Raw genomic sequence first — 6758 nt, 5'->3', positions numbered from 1 at the left:
TATTACAAAAGACTTTGCATTCATCTTTAATTTTTGACTCCCTACATCTCTCCAATAGTTGTTTGTGTTATTCTATTTGAATTTTTTTTTGAAATACTTACAAAAATCAATATAGTAATCATATCCAAAACACTATTCTATGCAATCATTGGAGAAATACATAAAATAATTTATAATGTAATTGTATTACAAAGAAGTTACCAGAAGCCTATTTCTAAGATTCACTATTTTCTGAAGAAAAAGATTTAAGCTAGTGTAGAAGTGAGATGCAATTGTCTCTTCATAACAAATGATAGTTCTTATTGACATAAATGTAAAGAATATAAAATTAGAAAATAAGTATAAATTAGTAATCTGATTTTTTTAAAAAATTATAGAAGAAAATTTCTAAACTTATAGATTTGATTTAAAAAAAATCTTATTAGAATATTTTTTAATATAAATTAAATTTATATTAAAAAATTCAAAGTAATTATGTATGTTTCGACATCAAAACATATACTAAAATTGAAATCATACAATATTTTAAGAAGATTCTAAATTACTTCTAGTATATTAATGAAACAAATATATTGTTATAAATATATTTTATTTAGCACACATAGTCATATATGTTATAATAATATATTTATATTAATAAATAGATTATCTATAAATATTTTGATGGTTTATTATAAATTTTAAATGTAAAACTTACGATTTTATAATTACTAATTTTCTAGCCTAAAACGGCCACTGAATGAGGAGGGTGATGACGTAAGGCAACGCCTCGAGGTGTTTTCTCCCGTCGAAGCCGTGCCATCTAGCACTGGCTACGATGCAACTTATTTGCACCGTGCTGTTAGCGATTTCCGTCAGTTCCCTTCCATCTGTGTTGTATTGTACCGTCAGTTCCCTGTCGTACCTCATAGCTATTGATTTGACAATGTTATGGATAAAGCAAATTTGATTGTTTGTTTTTATAAATTTTTATGTGTGAAATATGTAATTTTAAATAATATTCTTTTATATAATGTTTTTATAATATAATTGTAATATAATTTAATAATATATTAAATATTTCAAATAAACTAATTTAAAGAATATTTTTATATATAATGTTTTTATAATATAATTTAATAATATATTAAATATTTCAAATTTAGATAAATAAATTTATATTATTAAAATTTCGAATATTAATATTATTAAACTTTAAATAACAATATTATTATTAAAATTTATAATATTATTAATATTTAAGCATAAAAAATTATAAATTATTTTTAAAAAAAATTAAGAATTCTTAGTTTAATAAAGAAAGATAAATATATTAATCTTATTTTATTTTATATTAAAGAATTCTAATTTAAATATATTAGGTTAATAAAAGATAAGGTTTTTAAGTTTTAAAATTCAAGAGAATTAATTTCAAATTTTACAAATGATAAATTAAACAAAAAACATCATAACTAAATAAAATCTATTATTTCTTAATTAATAATAAATATTTCATTTTTTGCTTTATTTTTTCTAAAAATATTATGTTTAAATATCTCATATAAACAAATTTAAAGAATATTTTTATATATAATATTTTTATAATATAATTTAGTAATATATTAAATATCTCAAATTCATATAAATAAGTTTATATTGATAAATAGGAGATAATTTCCACAGTAAGGGGCTTTCAATTGATGAGCTTAAGGGACTTTCATTGATGAGCTTAAGGGACTTTCTAATGAATGGTTCATAAGGCACAACACTTGGTGAAGGTTTTGCAAATGGGGTTGCAAGCTTTGGGTTTAACCATGGAGAAAACTATGTAGTTAAGTGTGTTCAGGCAAGAGTAGTACTGGGATGGGTGACCTCCTGAGAAGTCCCGATGCTTCACCCCTATGAGCATCACCTAGATCCAATGAGTGCTAAGTGTTCCATTTATTCTCATGAGAGATGGATTCATGTTGAATCGCTACTCATGAAACATGGGTCAATGAGTTTGACTCAAAATCACACAGTTAAAACCCCAATAGCAATATCACAAGTTTATATTATTAAATTTTTTAATATTATTATTACTAAACTTTAAATCTTATTTGTAATATTTAAACATAAAAGATTATATTTAAAAAAAAAAAAAAAGAGAATTCTTAGTTAAATAAACAAAGATAATATATTAATCTTATCTTATTTTATATTAAAGAATTCTAATTTAAATATATTAGGTTAATAAAAGATAAGGTTTTTAAGTTTTATAATTTTACATCAAATTATTTAATATATTTCATTTTATTTTCTGTAATCAATTCAAAGTTATGACATTTGTAAGTGTGATGAGTTGTAACATTTTACCAACATACTCAATCATTAGTGTATATCAATGACATGAATGGAATAGGGTAGTGTATATCAATTGAAGAGTGATATTTTCAAAACATGGAAAGAAAACTATGATTCAATTTCTAGTCTAAAATGTGTTAAATATTTAAAGTTGATCTATTTTTCTAACCTAAATTTCTTCCTTTTTGTGTGATATTTAAGGGTTGTCATTTATTCTCATGAGAGATTCCTATGTGAATCACTATTCATGATACATGGGTCAATGAGTTTGAGTCAAAAATTATAGAGTATAGCACTATCACAACTATAACACCAAAAAACAACTTAAGTATAATATTCACTTCATCAAAATTATAGATTTTCTTTATTTAGTTTTGGTTGTTTATTTATTATATACAAATTGTTTAGAAAAATCTGTTAATTGTGAAAGTTCAGACTCGAGTGGTAAGTGCATGCAGATTTGAAGGTTTAAAAATGCTGAAATATTTTCTTTCCATATCAAAACCACTCCATCGTCTATCTCAATAGTTGAGTTTCAAAGTGATTCTTTGAGATATTTTTAGAATACTTATATAGATATTATTATTAAATGTTAAATTATTATGATTATTTTGGTTTTTTCTTGAGAAATTAAAACTTAAAATGAAATATTTATTATTGATTAGAAATTATAGATTTTATTTAGTTATGATTTTTTTTTGATTAATTTATCATTTGTAAATTTTGAAATTAATTCTCTTGAATTTTAAAACTTAAAAACCTTATCTTTTATTAACCTAATATATTTAAATTAGAATTCTTTAATATAAAATAAGATAAGATTAATATATTATCTTTCTTTATTAAACTAAGAATTCTCAAATTTTTTTAAAATAATAATAATAATATTGTTATTTAAAGTTTAATAATAATATTCTTATTTAAAGTTTAATAATATTAATATTAGAAATTTTAATAATATAAATTTATTTATATAAATTTGAAATATTTAATATATTATTAAATTATATTATAAAAATATTCTTCAAATTAATTTATTTGAAATATTTAATATATTATTAAATTATATTACAATTATATTATAAAAACATTATATAAAAAATATTATTCAAATTTCATACTTCACACATAAAAAATTATAAAAACAAACAATACCCCATTGTCAAATCAATAGCTAGTGAGGACGGTACAATACAATACAGATGGAAGGGAACTTACGGAAATTGCTAACGGCACGGTGCAAATAAGTTGCACCGTAGCCGGTGCCGTGCCGTCTGAAGTATACGGGAGAACTTGAGAAAAAGCAGGGCATTATGGCTTGGAGAAAGGGAAGCATTTTAATGGAATCGCCCGTCTGTTGCAGAGCTTACATCTTTTCTGCATGTTATTACTGTGATGCTGGACGGGAAGGAGTAGAAATTTTTAAGATCTTGTCTGCTTTGGGGTTTTCAGGCTTCCCTTGATGCCGTTATGGCTCATCCTCTACAATTGGGGGTTTTGGTCTCTGTTTTCTGGATGATGCAATCCCTGGTGTGCCTCTTGTGGAGCCGTGGGGTTTTTTTAAGCCAAATTCGGCAGTTGTAGCTGCATTTATAGGTATCTCTTTGACACTATTTTTTGACGTTCTTGATGGCTGTGACTGTTTCCCACGTTTGCATTTTATTTGGGTTGTTTTCTTCCTCGTCATGTTTTTGGGCTTGGGTGCTTATGTTTTTCAGAGATGTTTGTGTGATGGGTTTAGTCTTGTTGGACCTGGGGTTTTGTCTTCTCTTCCGCCTCTCTATCTTAGTCCCGCTGGTGTTGGAGGTGAGGAGTGGCTGGTGATGGCCCTCTAGGTTCCTTTGTGCCTGTTTTGGGGATGGTTTTAGGCTGGGGTGGTGCAGAGGGATTCAAACACAACAAATACAATGATAATTTAAAGCATTTGACACCTTAACAAACTCTTACTAACATCTACAACCCCTTTCTACTCTTTTCACTTCAACATGGAAATGATTGTATGATATTTAGCTCTTCCAGCACAGTTTGTGAAAATCACCCCAAAATGTCCTATGGATGTTAGCTTCATTAAAAATATAGTCGGATTGTCTGAATTTTTTTTTATTGGAAAACTGTAAGAGGAGCTGTGTTATGATTTTTTGGGGTAGTGTGCTTCATCTTAGAAGTTTGACCCCTCTGAAAAAATTGTAAATTTTATTTTGTGATAATTCTTTGTTTGTTTTTGTTTTGGTGAGAATAATATGTCTTTTTTAATAAATGGCTGAATTTCTTTCTTAGCTGGTGGGACAATTTCAGCCCTACCTTATTTTCACCTGTAAGACTCCTATTTTGAAGAAAAAGATTAGTGTTCCAAAAAAATTCCTACAGAACTTCTGAACCTTAAAAATAGACCTGTAGTCCCTCTCCTGAAACCCTGCTTTAAAGATGTTGGAGTCAAGAGAGGTCTCTGGCGGCCCTTAATTTCTGAGTTGCTGATAGGGCATGTTATGTACAAGAATTTTACAGCTCTATTATGCTGGCGGCCAGCTTTGTGGCTGAATATGGTTAGTTTTTAGTGTTTTTTTTAAGGGGATTTTCCCTCTTTGGCAGGAGTTTTCCATTCTCTTTTTGCTCTTCTTTATGATCTCGGTTGTAGTGATAAAACCTGTTTGTATAGAATTTCAAAAAGAAGACATAGAGGAGTATTGGCAACAAGTAATAAAATCTAATTGTAAACAATTCGTAAAGAAGACAGAGATGACTATTGGCAGCAAGTTTGGATATGGATTCATTTCTTTTGAGTTGCTGCTTTATGATGGAAATATAAGCTGGCAGGAAGTGAGATCAAAGAGATTATTCTGTGCCTTGTTTGGTGGTTCCTAAGTTTTCTGGGGCTTTTTTTGGTGACAGTTTTATGCTTAGGGGTTTCTGATTATACTGTTATTCGCGTGTCTTCTGTAGAGGTGGAGATCTGTATGAGTATATTATTTTGTGAAATTCAAATTTATTGGTTGGCAGCAAGTTTGAAAATGGCTTCTTTTTTTTGAGTTTCTGCTTAAGGTGCCAGGGAATGATAGCCAGGATTGATAAGAGTGGAGAAAATAAGGGGTTGTGGTGGAGTGAAAATGAGAACGGCAAAATGAGGGAGGGAGGCATGAGAAGATTTTGAGGGATAAGATAGGGAGTCATCAAGAGATATCCGGAGACATAAGGAGGTTGGAGTGATAAGCAGACTTGAGGAAAAAGGAGATGGAGTCATAGGGCGATCGAAAAGTCGAGGAGGGGAGTCATAGGGGAGGGGAGAGAAGGGGAGCTATTTGGAGAGCTACGGAGCTGTGGAGAGATAAGGGGAGCTGCTTGTAGAAATAAGGAATAGTGTTGGAGCAATAAGGGTGGAAAGAGTAGAGTTGTTGGGAGACTTAAGGAGAGTGATTAATGAAGCTAATTGGAGAGATAAAAATGAGATGGAGTGATAAGATGGTTGAAGAGATAAGGAGGGATAAAAGGATGGAGAGATCAGCCTGCTTAAAGAGGAGTGACAGAGAGGTAAGACAATGCTCAAAGACAAGGAGAGAGTGGAGAAAGAAGATTAAGATGGCACAAGGAGACAAAGTGTTAGTGTGCTTAATTCCAACTTAGCCACGTATGTTAGCTTGCATGTTTTTTAACTGGAAGTTATGCCTTCCTTCTGTTCGGTAGTTTTGCATGCAAACATTTGATACGTTTCTATTAACTGCTCATGCATTGAAGTTTAGTTTAACTGAGTTTCTTTCACCTCTTTTATTGTAATTATGGTGTTCTATATATTGTAATTCTAACATTTTTCATCATCAATGGAAATTGAGATTTAGTTTTCATTCAGCTGGTCTTGTCTTTTTTTGGTATTCACTGCATGTTATGCGTTTTGTTTCTTCTTCTTCATAGCTAGATCTATGCTGAGCATAACATCAAACAATTGAGGATGTGGTCTCTCTGGTTCATTACTCTAGTAAAAAACAATTCAACTTTGACCTTATTGGTAAACAGATTGTTCTTTCCTTTTACTCTTTGGATGCCCAATATTTGTGAACAACAATTGATTACAACAGTTGGAAAGTTGTACTAAGTGACTAACTCCCTCTGAATTCTTAGGTATAGCTCCCTTTTGTATTTGTAATTCACAATGAATTATGTTTGTTTCTAACTCTAAATGGGGTATGTTCTTAACCCAAGAACAGGAAAGGTGAACCAAGTTAGGCCTAAACAAGAACCAACTTAGGCGAGGATTCGAATTTTAGGATTAGTCAAATTTGTGGATTCACACGTCTTATAAATCCACAAAGTTTAACAAGTCAACAATGAATACTATCTACAACTAAACTGATATCAACAAGATTCTAGCTCTAGGAAAGGAAAAGACTAACATAAAAGGAAAGCACGAAAATGTATCTCTCTTGAACTTTCAATAACAATACTTA

General features: G+C 29.4%; 1 long non-coding RNA gene across 1 annotated transcript; it reads left to right on the top strand.

Annotated features, from left to right (window-relative positions):
- Positions 1 to 3511: 3511 nt before the first annotated feature.
- On the top strand, positions 3512 to 6162 carry LOC149554761 (uncharacterized). The gene is made up of 2 exons (XR_016364415.1): positions 3512 to 3918; positions 5362 to 6162. It is a non-coding gene; the product is annotated as an uncharacterized LOC149554761 (long non-coding RNA).
- Positions 6163 to 6758: the final 596 nt, after the last annotated feature.

Source organism: Cupressus sempervirens, chromosome 5, assembly GCF_028749045.1.
Source record: "Cupressus sempervirens isolate cs-2001-9-10 chromosome 5, ASM2874904v1, whole genome shotgun sequence".
Classification (NCBI taxonomy): Eukaryota; Viridiplantae; Streptophyta; class Pinopsida; order Cupressales; family Cupressaceae; genus Cupressus; species Cupressus sempervirens.
The sequence above is the reverse complement of the archived record's forward strand: the minus strand, read 5'-3'. Positions and strand labels throughout refer to the sequence as shown.